Here is a 14,830-nt window from a genome sequence, read left to right as displayed (position 1 = left end):
GTGCACCCCGAATACCAGAAGGTGCTGTATGGACAAAATCACCGGAGGTGGATGCACAGAAATCCTCAAATAGTTTATTCTTTGAAAGCAATGCGACGCGTTTCGGCTTATTATCAAGCCTTTTTCATGCATATTAATGGTCTACACAAGTGCACACACACACACAGATATATATATATACAAAACGGTTTTGAAATCAATGGTTTTGGTGTGTGCAGATTTTACTTGCGAAAATACCTGCGCAAATGTGTGAAGAAGCCCCGAAAACCGCATTAGTTTTCTCCATAGTTTTTGATGCAGTTTCAGTACAAACCCCAAAACATCGAAAACCACATTTCACTGGGAAAAATGCTTGTGGTTTTCATAGTGCGTTTTTTAGGGCTCCCACCCACTGGCGATATTTTCTCCACTGCGATGTGATTCTAAAGATAAAGTCTCGCATCGCAGTGCGAGAAAAAAAACTGGCATGACGCCGGGGATATTGGCATCACGCCGACATATCGCCAGTCTTTTCAATGAGTGCCGGGGACTTCTGCCACAGCTGTCACAGCTGTGGCAGAAGTCCCCAGCATTCTATTCCATTGCTTTCAATGGGATCGGCACAGCTTCAGTCCCCGGCATTCTCCATGTCTTTTCAATGGGGCTAGCGCTGCTGCCGCTGGCCTCATTCTATTCTGGTCCCCGGCATTGTATTCCATTGCTTTCAATGGGATCGGCACAGCTTCATCAGTTTCATGAAGGAAACTCCTGCCACAGCTGTCACAGCTGTGGCAGAAGTCCGCGGCATTCTCCCTATGCTTTCAATGGGGCTAGAGCTGCTGTCGCTGGCCCCATTGAAACCATTTGCGATATGCCGGTTCTATACCGGCCTCTTTCTTGCGCTGCGATGCAAGATTTTTCTTGTGCTCTCGCAGCGCAAGAAAGAAAATATCGCAAGTGCCCTAAGTGTTCTCTTACCGGCACCTCAACCTACTCATGTGAGTACACCCTAAGGCCTCATTCACGTGAACATGTGCGATCTCATACTGGCCGCACGCGGCCGAAAATACCAATAGAGAAGAATAGCCGGGATCTAATTCCGAAATTAATGAGTGTTTCCTCGTCTATTCACCGGAGCGTATCGCCTAAAAAATAAATAGCTAAATAGAGCCAGCTGTCTTCTTTTCCGAGCGCCCGACGCAGGTTAACTTCCTCTCCTTTTTTTCAGCTCCCATAGGAGTCTATAGGAGCCTCCTGCGCTTTTCATCAAAAGACGCTGCAAGACAAATCAACCATTGGACAATTTCATGGCACGATTCTTTTGATGTGCCCGAAAATCCCCCATGTGAGTGAATGCATTGGCTGACATTTTATTGCGGCAAAACAGCCGCATAAAATCTCTTGTGCGAATGAGGCCTAGGGCCGTCTTCAAATGGGCATATCTGTTCACATTTTGCACACGCAAAAACTGCGTTCGTAATACGGAGAGAGTAGAACCAATTAATTTTTTAATTCACTTTTTTTTTGTGCAGGTATTTCTCACGTGTGCAAAAAAACAGAACCTGCTCTATCTTTCTGGGGGATCCGCAAATGTGCAATATGCTGCGCAAGTCAGTGAAAAATAGAACACATTTAGACCTCATTAGGCTAAATGGCAACATCCTTTGTGCAAAAAACCCTGCCCTGTGTGCACAAAAAGTACATTTAAACGCGTGGATACGTGCGCAAATCTACTTCGTTCATAGCACAAATACGTTATGCTGAGGTGTGCGCATTTGCACATACAATCGCGTGAAGCTGCCCTAAAGCTGGTTCACACAGGGCGTAAATCCCGCGGAAATCTGCAGCACGACCGCACAGAAACTCCGCAAGATTTCTGCAGCTGAAGTTTTGAAAGCGGCTTATTCCGCTGTGGCCATCTCCATAGGGAGGAGAGAGCCGGCAGCGAAAACAGGGATAAAATTGACATGCCGCGGCTTTCATTCCCACGGCATATAAGATTCAGTGCGGCCTGGCCACAACAGGCTTTACGCAGCGCCTGGACGTGATTTTTGCAAATCTCATCCACTTGTCTGCCTAATCTCAGGCTTAAAATTGCCGGCGGAATTTCCGTGCAGAAAGTTTGTGCAGAAATTCCGCTACAATTTTGCCATATTTGCACCCAGCCTAACATGGAAAAATCAGTCCATTTTGATATATATATATACACACATTCATATCTGGCAAGGGGGCGGGTGTGCTACTTGCCGTGCACCCAGACAGACATTATACAATGGCCCCCCAGTACCAGGCAGTATATTATATACAGTACGTGGCGTTAATGCACTCAGGGAATGGTGGCCGCTAACAACATACGGCCTTATTTATACACACTGTAACAAAGACAGACGGCCCCCAGCAACCAATCACAGCGCAGCTTTTACTTTACCTTAAAGGGAGGAGCGCTGTGCTCTGGCTGGTTGCTATGGGTGACAAGGGCAGAGAATGTTATATAACGCTGATGTCTAGAAGCCCTTAATAAGGGTCATTTCCGTGTTCTGGATGTAATATTTCTAGGAAGCCATAGTCTTCTGAGAACTGTAGGACATCACAGTTATTGGGTGTAGCTCTTGTTTCGCAGTCTGCCTGCGGTGACGTTCCTGGTCTGGATTTCTGACCCACCCAAATGACATAAGGGAGACCCTTGCAGAGTTAACTCTGTCCCAGCTGGACCACAACTCTTCTAAGCACAGCTGTCCTCCCCATGTGGAGAAAGTAGGAGCGCCCTCATGATACAACGTCTGGGAGGAGACCCCCTCCTACAGAACATGGCTTCTTCAAGCTCTGGAACATGCATCTGCATCATCAGCAGTTTAGCTTAGACCTCCACCCAGTGGCGTAAATAAGGGTGTAGATTATGTCCGCCCTTCCTTGGCAGCGATAGCTCTGGGCAGATGGAGATTCTGCTGCAGATCTCAGTTGGCCCCAAAACATGACAAAAGCCCTGATAAGAGTGCCCTGCGTACACAGGAAGCGACTACAACGGGGAGCCCACCGGTGGGACCACCTGAGAGCAAGCGGGAGCAAAGCTGGCCAAGGCATCCTAGGTGCTTGCTGCTTCCATGGAGTTTGGGGTGGTGAATTGCTGACACAAAGCGGGATATTTACTAAAGTCCGTACACCAGAGTATGGGCGTATAAAAGTCACAAATTTTCTTTTTCCTGTCCCAACACTTGTTTAAAAAGGGCTTGGCTGCCCCGGACCGCCGACAGATTTATTTATAATTTATGCCAAGAACTGCCAGAAACATATACCTTGTTGGGAGCAAATGTATATTTCTGTGAATGCGCGCGGAGCTGCCGGGGACGCGCTGAATACATGAAGAGGCGTGCGTCTATGCGGCGCACTGTGTGCTGGGGGAGATCACACAAGTCCCGGCGTCAGGAACACCAGTCTTAAGAAGCATGGCGAAAAATTATGGGCCAAATTTACTATGTACCAGGCGCCTTATTGAGGGCAAAACTCTTCAAATTCAGCTACCACCTTGATACTTTAGAGGTTAACAGACTTCTTTTAAGGCCTTTCGGCACACTAACGTATTTAGAAGCTGTGTGCTGTCCGGATTTGTGCATCACGTGAGACAGTGGAGGTTTTTCTTAGACGGAGCAGTCGGTGGTCTGGGGTTAATTCTCTGGTGTCCCAGAGTGCCGGCCTCTGCTCAACTACGATTCCAAAATGAGATTAGAAAAAACTTTCTGCCAGTGAGGGTGATCAATGAGTGGAACAGGTTACCACGGGAGGTGGTGAGTTCTCCTTCAATGGAAGTGTTCAAACAAAGGCTGGACAAATATCTGTCTGGGATGATTTAGTGATCCTGCCCTGAGCAGGGGGTTGGACCCGATGACCCTGGAGGTCCTTTCGAACTCTACCATCCTATGATTCTATGAGTCTCCAAAATGGCTCCCGTGCCCTCCCTGCAATTAGCTGCAAACTTTTTTAACATCCTGACAGGTGGCTGTGCAATTACGTTGTTTTTCACACAGTTTTGCGTGTAGTTTGTGCACATCTGCGCACCCCATAGACTCCTATGGGGCATTTGGTGTGCACTAAAATAGAGCACGTCGCATATTTTTTTCGTCCAACGTAAATGTGCGCGCAAAAACGAGTAATGTGAGCAATGGGCTCTAATGTCTGCAGTTTGCGCAAGCGTATTTCTGCGAATAAAAACGTGCAAATACACGCGTGTGGAAGAGCCCTGAGTCCCGTTACATAGGCAGATCCCTTCCCACAATCTAGTAAGCTGGTCGGCACTCGTCGGCTCTCCATTTACATGCTGTTACCAATGATCATGCAGCGGTTCGTACGAATGATAATTCAGCTGATTGTCAATACGAAACAGTTTACATGATTGTTTGCAGAACGCCTCCCATTTGTGTCGCCAACAAATGATCATTTTTGTACCAGCATCAAAAATGTGATTAAAAAAAGAAAAAGTGTTTTAGTGCAAAAACACATGAGGCTCGCATTAATACGCTCGGCGCTACGAGTTTGATACACAGAGCAGGAATGTAGGTCCTGCCCTATCTTTCTCGCACAAAGTATTATCTACAGGTGAGAAAGACAGGCACGTCCGATCTGTTCTGGCCGTAGTAATAACGCGGGAATCCCCATGAAATCGCCTGGTCCGTCTCGGCCCGTTATGCGGCCTCTGTTTGTTGTTTGATCACTGAGTACATTTATACGGGGCAGCGATTGGGAATGAGCATTCCAAAATATGGCTGTTTGCCCAGTCATTGGCCCATGTAAAAGGCAATGTCTGTGTCCTAAAGCCCCTTTAATACAGGCCAGTGATTGGGTACAGATGTTCATATGGTTTGTCTGATCACTGGCCCCTGTGAATACGCCCCAGATCAGTCTGACGCTCGCTTGTCACACGATCGTCTCGTTTGTGCTGCCGCAAAAATCCTTATTGTTGGCGGCACATCTCGACTTGTACAAAAGATTGTGCCGCCATCAGTAATGAAACTGCGCAATTTCCCACCAGGGACTAAGTATGCTGCACAGGGTGTGTCGTGTTTGTGTGAACTGGCCCTGTGTGCACACAAAGTGCAGTATTAGGCGTAGACACGTGCAAACCACCCTAAGCAACTTCCTTCTTACACAAATACATTGCGCTGTGGTGAGCGTTTTTGCGCCTACGCTTGTACGAAGAAACCCTCTTAGTGCTTAAACAACCGTGTTTGCGCACATTTTTGCTCATTGAACTCATTGATTTTTCCTGAGCGTGTTTCTCACATAGCACTTGCCCAATCTTTCTGCGTTTAACACAGAAAGCTGCCATAGAAGTCTACGGCAGGTTAAAAACCCCCAAGGTGACGGCTGTAACACTGCGCACAACCCCGGGGAAAGAGGACAGCTGCCCTTATTAGGCTTTAACAGCCATTCTAGTCCATGGAAAGGGAGCGTCACGCCCGCGTGGCATTTTGAGGGCAAGAATTACACTGCTATGCGCAGTCGGGCATGCATCTGCCTGAGTATTGCATCTCTAAACCTTGTTCATGCACAAATACGCTCTGTTGCGGCGAGTATATTTGCGCATACGTTGGTCTGTGGAAGCCATTATTATGGAGTACATGGACATAGCCCCCCTGACTCCCCCGGACTGGTCACTGCTGCAGACACGTATTCGGGACGAGCACTGGATATTTCCTAGATTTTGTAAGAGCCCAAACACTTGGCTGTTTACCCTGGTTACTAATTCCCAGAGGCGAGGAAGAGGATGACGTATGGGAAGCGGAGTCTGGAGCTGTGGACTGAGTGCATGACATAATACGGCATCCGAGGAGGCAGCCTGTACCTGGAGCATGCATGATGGGCTGCCTCCTCTGCTTAACGCTTAGGGCTCATTCACACTAGCAAATACAGTTTGGTGTTTTTCTGTCTCATTTTCGTGCAAGATTTCTGCGTCTTGCAACGCACAAAACTCGGCCGTGTGAAAGTGGCCTAACGGCTTTAACAGGTAAGCATGTAAAGCAATACGCTCGCTCATGCACAATTGTTTTGGGCAGTGAATGACTGTATTTTTCATTTGCACAGGCATCGTTCATTCACACAGCGGGGGAATTACCTCGCCCGGATTTAAATGGCTAATTTGGCCCTATGGGCAGGCACTAAGATTTTACGCCCGACTGAGGGCTTAAATAGATGAGCGTGATACACCACGATCTTACGTACAGGAAATTCCTGCACACATAACGCAGAGAATGGAACCCATTAATTTTGCTGGCGCAAAAAAATAGGACCTGCCCTATTTTGTGTGTATTTGCGCACCAAGGAGCCGCACATGTATGTGCTAAACGTGGTGCATGCCCAAGATCACCGGCACCTCAATAGGCAAATTAGCCATTTAAATCAGGGAGAGGTGATTCCCCTGCCCATGTGAACAAGCGGTGCCTGCGCACAGACACAGAATACACTAATTCCCAGGAGAGAGTGTACTATGTTACAGGGCTTCTTCACACGACCGTGTAACAGTAGTACAGTACTATGTGCAGACATGCGTGCAGCAAGCAGATTGTCTACCTCTTCCGACGTTGTTCATGCACGAATACGCTGCACTTCAGCGGGTGTATTTGTGCATAGTCATATGAAGCCGTCCTCAGTTGCACCATTAGGGTGACTACCCACTACCGTGTTTTTTCGCTGCGAACTTGTAGCATTTTTTTCTTCCAACTGTCAATAGGACTTGCTAATGTTAAAATCGCAACGCACAAAAATCGCAATTTAGCGGTAAATTGCGATTTTTGTGCATTGCAATTTTAACATTAGCAAGTCCCATTAACAGAAGAAAAAAACGCTGCGAGGTCACATCGAAAAAAAACAGCAGTGGGTAGTCACCCTCATAAGTGAACAGGGAAAGCTACACAACAGTTGTCGAACCTGCTTGGTCCCAAATCACTTTTATTGGCACAGGATTTCACAAGAATGGCTCCATTCACAGACTGCAAGCAGAGATCATGAAGGCAGTGAGAAATTTAAGCATAAACTATATTAAAAATGTACAGAAGTTTTTAGTAAATTATAACAATGTGTCGTTATTATTAGATCAGAAATGTTTCACCTACTTTAAGATTAATCGTTATTCTCCTCCTTTGAAATGCTTTATTGTTTGAATGGACTTGGGATAAAAAAAACAACTATCCATGGAGTCTCCTGATAAAAGGATTTTTGCCTGTTTTTGCCACTGGGGGGCACTCCTTCAGTACAGATTTCAACAGCTATGCTTGAACTGAAAGGAACCTGTGTGAATAGGTGTATGTGGGGCTCCCCCTTGGCATTTTTCTTGTTATTGCCCTGGACATTACAGAAGAGGGATTCCCGCTTGGGGCTCCCTTCTATGCTCCAGAACAAGGAGTCTCTGATTATCACCAGTTCTGATGTGGAAGACTTAACCTATCACTAAACCAGACCAGGATTCTGCAGGATTTTCCAGGCGCTGTATACTTCAATCCCCCTTACAGGGGTTCTTCAGTTTACAAAATCCAGTGTCATATACCTTTAGGGGGTTCTGAGGTAAAGATGAGTATACCCCATTTTGGACTCTTATCTCTTGTCCAAAACGGAGAGCAGTTACAAAGAGTGTCTTTCACTCTATGAATGAGCACTGTGTAATGCTTGATTTTTCCTGTGGGGGCACTGCAGGTAACTTGAACACTTACAGTATTGCCAGCCTTCCTCACAGATTACAGCTGGGGACATTTTGTAACCAGCTTATTGTTAAGGGACTCTTCTAACAAGCAGGGATTGTCCAAAGTGGAGAACACAATAACTACAGCGAAAGTAGACGTTGTGATGGTAAAATGGGGCGCCAATGCTATCAATTTAGGGTAACAGTTGAGAAGCTTTTTACAGATTCTGCATTGAGGCCCAGTAACGTCTCGTTCCGGCACTGGGCAGTCCTGTAGGCCCTCATATAGGTCCTTGTTAACAGGCGAACAAGCACTGAGGATACAAAATAAAAAAGTTTAGACGAACGCTTTATATATTGTCCATCTGCAGAGACCCGATGAATTTGCAGAGCAGTACTGGCATTGAGGTGAAGCCCCGGCCTCACTCCCCATGCCCGGTGGCTCCTTTATTCTGGCCTCTTGTTCCCATCCCTCATACTGAGTCATTTCTAGGTCACTGATCTGTGCATGTCAGAGTTTGCCTGAGTTCTCATGCTTTCTGTTATTCCTCCCCCCATTCATGTTACCCCACCTTCTCTCCTCTCTGTATGAGATCTGCCCTCCCCTTTGTTTACCTGCTCTCTCATCCATCTCTCCCACAATGCGTTTTAGCCTCTCTTTGCTGTGCCAGTATCCCTTCTTGTCCTCAGCTGCATCTATTCCTTTCAGTGCCCCTAGCAGAACCGTTGCCAACTGTGCCCAGTGCCATGCTTTATTTGGCTTATGCTTTTATGCGCTTATCCTTAAAGTGCCTTTCCCCCACGTTCAACTACAAATGACCTTTATTAATTCCAGGGGACCGCCGTGCTCAGCGACATGCAAAAAGTGGTTTGTTTTTAAAAGTATGCGAAAAATATGCTTTCACTGCATAACTAAGCTGAGTTTCAGGACCCCAGGAAAGCTGGATTATTACCGATACAGCAGAGTTAAAGGGGTTGGATCACGAAGAAAACCCTTCTTATGAAATAAAGCCAGCTGAGGGTACAGATAAAGTTTTGGCCAGCCACATGGGAAATGTAGTACAGTATGACGGCTATACAAGAGAAGAGCTGCCCACGAAATACACGGATTAGCCGGCTGCCCGGCATACTTAGTGGCTCATAGAGAGGGGCTTGAATAAACCCCCACCTCCCAAAGCATTTACCTAATAGGGCATGGACTTACCAAGACTGTAGCCGCCTCCTGCTCACCTCCGTCATCTATATTCTGCTGACACGAAGGGTTAAGTTAGGGCGATAATTTGTTTGTCATTCAGTTTTTGCAGGCATAAAAATCTAACAAATTGGCCCGTGTTAACGGCGGCCAGTTTACTGCGAATGGAGGGGGTGGCCACAGCGATGTCCGGCGCGCTCCGCCTACATGCACCGAGCGATGCTCACTCCTGCGTGAAAGCACAAGCGCGATTACAGCTGGGACGATTATCAGGCTGAAGCGAATAAATAGAAGTCATAAAAGAAGCCTTTTTTTGCGCAGTCCCTTGCGGATTGTAGACTTCTCGACTCAACATGGATGTTTCAATTGGAATGTCACAGCTAACAGAGAAAAAAGGTCCCATGTAAAATGACTCTTAGGGCCAATTTACACGACCATACGCATTTTACGTGTGCCCGCCAGTGCCGTACAAACCCCTGAACGGCAAAGGGCCTGGCGCATATACACTAAAGCCGCAATGCTGAGGGGCCTGGGGAGACACTCCCCCTTCCCTCCCCCTCACCGGTTCACCTCCTCTCTCCTCTGGCCGTTTGCAATGGGAGGGTGTGAGACAGGGCGGAGCTAAGCTCCCACCCCTCCCCTTGTCTGCAGCCTGCAATGGGAGGGGCTGAGCTTAGCTCCACCCCACCCCTCCCATTGCAAACTGCGGCAAGGGGCAGAGAGGAGAAGAGAAGGGGGAGGGAGTTTAGCAGTCACGCTACTAAACTACCTCCCACCTCCCTTCTCCGACAGCTAGCATAGTCTCCCATAGGGATCCACGCAGCTGCCGCCGCCGGCGTAAGAGTTCCCGGTCGGGCGCTTTTACGCCACAGAAATACACCCCTGTGCACTGATGGATTGTAAGCCAATGCATCAGAGGGGGAGCGTATATTGGCTGGGCGTGAAAACCCGTCCGATATACGCCCGTGGGAATAAAGCCTTAGGTTGTGGGTTGTTTCAGGGTTTATTAAAAGAACTGTCACTTTAACCACTTAAAGGGGTTCTGTCATTAGAAAAGAAAAATCAATACTTCCCTATTCCTCCACAGTCTTCTTTCCGCATCTTCTCCTCGACGATCTTCCCTTGCCTCCTTCAGTCCCCAGGTCACCTCCAGCCGGCAGGATCCTCTTCTTCCTGTTATGTAGCGTACATGCTCAGCATTCTTCTTCCTGTAGGTGTACCCGGTCACTAGTGACGTAGCGTTCACTGCCTAGCAGGGAATGCTGAATCTTATGCCGGCCACTGTCGCAACTTCGCATGCGCGCTGTCTTGCAGCAATAGTATATGCCCACTCAGAGGGGGGTTAACAGCAGGAGTCGCTGTCCTCATGTACCCCCGCTGTTGCAGAGGGAGGTTGGCTATCAGTAACAGCTGTCTACCGCTGCCATATGGAGCGGGCTCACTTCTGATCCCGTGGAACCTACAGGATGTAAGGTGACGTCCTGTCATGTTAAGTACCACGCTGCCATGACATAACCTGACATCCTGTGGTGTTAATAGATATGACCCATATTTACAGGAGAAATGTGCTTTGCAAGAAGCCATATCAAAAAACGCTCGATACTGCGCAACATTTTTGCGCAAAGAACAAGTGTATTTTCTGCATGTGTCTGGGCAAATACTGTGCGTACTTGTACAGGCGCTGCTCGTTCACACAGCAGGGGAATCACCCCATCCTGAATTAAATGCCTAATTATCCTAAGGAGTCGGGTATGCCAGGCATTTTGTGCATACCCATGTGTGCAGGTGCACAAGCTTGTGCATCTCCCATGGACCTCCATAGGGCTCTTTGGTGCGCAAATACACACAAAATAGAGCAGGTCCTATTTTTTTTTGCGCTTGGAAGAGCCGCAGACGTGAAAAAAAGAAAGCGAGAATTAACCCATTCTATTCTCAATGTTTTGCAGGCGGAATTCTCCTGCGTGCAAAAACGTACTAAAACTCGGCCATCTGACGCCGCCCTAAGACGTTAGTATCTTCAAGGAGTCTGCCATTTACAAGGCACTGCACAGCCCTTCTGTGGGCAGTCACATTTTTGACCTATGTTCTTTCTCGACATGGATGTTTGTGCTTGAATGCCGCGGCTAATTTATTCCAACAGAGAAAATAAGATTTAGCGTGTGGGTGCAGCAGCTGTCTTGTCCCTTCAGTGGCGCAGGGTGGTCTTGGTTACGGACGTGACTGGTCATAATAATAATGTACAGTACAATTTACCATCAGATTACAAAAATGCGCAAAAATCTGTCTTTGGTATCATTTTTCTGAGTTATTATGAGATCTGTAATACCGATGACTGTCTTCTCAGGGAGAATGGGAAACATTCTTCTCCTCCGACCCCTTCCATTGACGAGTTGCTTATGTCCACAGGATTCTCTTTCGCTGGATGCTTTTCCTTCATCACACCATTCTTGGTATGCTCTCCACACCGTGGCACAAGAAAATCCCACAAGGTTGGCATTGAAATCTTGGCCCAGGCTAGACTAGCACCGATGACCAGGCCGTGCTGGAAGTCATTCATATCGCTGGATATTCCCATCTAATGTGGATTTACACAGAAACTGATCCATAGAAAACTTGCGAGCATTTATGCTGCACTCCAAGGTCACGGCTCTAATTTCCATTCGGGGAGCTCCAGTTGTTAAGACACTGTCTCTAATTAAACGGTCATTCGGTGCATTGAGCAAAGCATCACATAGAAATCCAAAAAGTCTCCTATTTTTTTTAAGTCTTTTCCAAGACACTCCAGCCTTCGTCCGACCACAATGAATTACAGAAGGGATAGTAATTAGAGATGAGCGAGCACCAAAATGCTCGAGTGCGCGTTGCTTGAGTCGAACTTTTTGTAATGCTCGAGAGCTCTTTTCGAGTAACGAACCCCATTGAAGTCAATGGGCGACTCAAGCATTTTTGTATGGGACCGATGCTCCACATAGTTGATGACTTGTCAAACACCAGAAAACATCAGAAAGTCATGGAAACACCACAGAAACGGATAGGGAAGGACAGGGGCAGCATGCTTGGCTGCATCAGAGGCTCCCAGGTCCCACTATTAAGCCAAAATGGGGGCAAGAGTCTGTCGTCACCCCCCTAACAATTTACTTTGGACAGACCCTCATTAGCAAGGCACACGCGCTGGCACATCTTAGCTATGCACCACACTACCTGCAACCAAGGACAATCACTGCCTGCGGGTGACACCGCAGCCTCTTCTCCTGGGTTACATGCTGGCATTGCTGTCCAACCCTCTGAACGACCCTACGTCCACAGCGCACCCAAAATTTTCGCTGTGCAGCGTTCAGCTGGCCTCATGCTCACTTCATAGCCACACCACCCTCATGTCTATTTATAAGTGTGTACTGGATGAGGAGGAAACGGAGGCACACACTGCAGAGGGTTGGCAGGGCTAGGCAGACACCCTCTTTGAAAGTGTGGGTGATAGCCCACAATGCTGTTGAGAATTGATGATAAATTGACGTACGATCATCATTCCAATCCCGTGCCACCTCCGTCACAAAATTGTCAGGAGCCGCAAACGTGGGCATAAAGGGGACTCAGGTGCCAGCACTCCTACACATCTCCACAATGCAGCAATACTCTGTGTGGGAAGTATGTGAGCGGGCCCTGGGTCAGGCTCGGTCCCAGCCTCCACCTTGTGTGACCCAAGCTGCCACGAGTTACATAGCAATGGGAAATCCATGTGTCCCCACACAATTCATTCTGTGTAGATGTTAGATAGTTCAACACGCAATGGAAAGTCTTTGAGTTCCCTGGGCTCGCCTATGCTGTTGTTGCACAAAGATGGTATTACACAGGAAGAAATCAGAGTGCCCAAACATGGCAGAGTTTCACCCCGCCAAGGACCTAGGCCTCAGCCCACATTACTGCGCTAGTCAGTCAGTGTATTTGTGACAGACAGGTAAAACAACGCAATGGGAAGTCTTTGTGCACCCATAGCATAGGCGAGCCCCTGGAATGCAAGGAAAGTATTACACATAAAGAAATCAGAGCGTCCAAACAAGGCAGTTTCACCCTGCCAAAGACCTCAACCTCTGCTCACACCCTCAGGAATCGTGGGCATAAAGAGGACTCGGATGCTAGTACAGCTGTGAAGGTCTTATTAATGCAGTAATGCTCCTTCTGTTTGGCTAAAACCAGTGTCTCAGATAACTGTGGTAACACGAGAGAAAATATATGTTGCCCAGCACTGATCCCCAGACCCCAAGCAGGAGGAGGAGGTGGCATAATAAGACCGAGAAACCATGACCGAGGTAGGACCCACAATACTCTGTGTGGGAAGTACGTGAGCAGGCCCTGGGTCAGGCTCGGTCCCAGCCTCCACCTTGTGCGACCCAAGGTGCCACGAGTTACATAGCAATGGGAAATCCATGTGTCCCCACACGATTTATTCTGTGTAGGTGTCAGATAGCAAAACACCACAATGGGAAGTCTTTGAGTTCCTTGGGCTCGCCTATGCTGTTGGTGCACAAAGATGGTATTACACAGGTAGAAATCAGAGTGCACAAACATGGCAGAGTTTCACCCCGCCAAGGACTTCCGCCTCGGCCCACATTTCTGCCCTAGTCAGTCAGTGTATTTGTGCCAGATAGGTAAAACACTGCGATGGGAAGTCTTTGTGCACCCACAGCATAGGCAGACCCCTGTAACATTTCTGTAGCAAGAGTATAGGCGGACCCCAGTAACACTTCTGTAGCAAAAGTATAAGCAGACCCCAGTAACATTTCTGGAGCAAAAGTACAGGCGAACCCCTGTAACATTTCTGTAGCAAGAGTATAGGCGAACCCCTCAAACCATTCAGTAGAAAAGGTATAGGCAGACCCCACTAACATTTCTGTAGCAAGAGTATAGGCGAACCCCTCAAACCATTCAGTAGAAAAGGTATAGGTAGACCCCAGTAACATTTCAGTAGCCAAAATATATGCGGACCCCAGTAACATTTCTGTAGCAAAAGTATAGGCAGACCCCAGTAACATTTCTGTAGCAAGAGTATAGGCGAACCCCTCAAACCATTCAGTAGAAAAGGTATAGGCAGACCCCAGTAACATTTCAGTAGCCAAAATATATGCGGACCCCAGTAACATTTCTGTAGCAAGAGTATAGACGGACCCTAGTAACATTTCTGTAGCAAAAGTATAGGCGAACACCTCTAACATTTCTGTAGCAATAGTATAGGCAGACCCCAGTAACATTGGTGTACCAAGGGTATAGGCGAACACCTGTAAAAATTTGTTTACCAAGAGTATAGGAGAAGCCTGGAAAAATTAGTTTGCTAACAGTATTGGCAATGGCCTGAAAAATTGATGTACCAAGAGTACAAGTGTACCCCTGAAAAAATTGCTTAACCGCGAGGGCAGGTGAAACCCACAAACATTTTTTGAAGATACAGCTCAGTATTGGTTAATTTGTAACAGAGCCTGGAGGCAGCCCTCCACAAAAATTGGTTTAAGTTTAACTTTTAAAACTTTAAAAATTGATAAAACTTTAAAAAGTTTTAAAAAGAGCATTTTGGGCCACATAGAAATTGGCAGTTCAGCGTGATGACATGCTGTTTTAGGAGGAGGGGGAAGAGTAATAATATCCGAGAAAGATACACAGAGCTAATTCTCCCCTTTTTTTTGGTGATAGAGGATGCATTTTTCTCCTGTTGCAGCGAAAAGATTCTTTAGGATCCGCTGCTTTCCACCGGTGGAGAAGAGAAGTCTGGGGAAATCCAGCCTTTGTTCATCTTTATGAGGGTAAGCATGTCGGCGCTGTCAGTTGACAGGCGGGTATGCTTATCCGTGATGATTCCCCCAGCTGCACTAAACACCCTCTCTGACAAGACGCTAGTGGTAGGGCAGGCCAGCACCTCCAGGGCGTTCAGCGCAAGTTCCTGCCACGTGTCCAGCTTTGACACCTAATAGTTGTATGGAGCAGAGGCATCACGGAGGACGGTG

The sequence above is a fragment of the Eleutherodactylus coqui genome, chromosome 10 (assembly GCF_035609145.1).
Source record: "Eleutherodactylus coqui strain aEleCoq1 chromosome 10, aEleCoq1.hap1, whole genome shotgun sequence".
Taxonomy (NCBI): domain Eukaryota; kingdom Metazoa; phylum Chordata; class Amphibia; order Anura; family Eleutherodactylidae; genus Eleutherodactylus; species Eleutherodactylus coqui.
Note: the sequence above shows the minus strand (reverse complement) of the source record.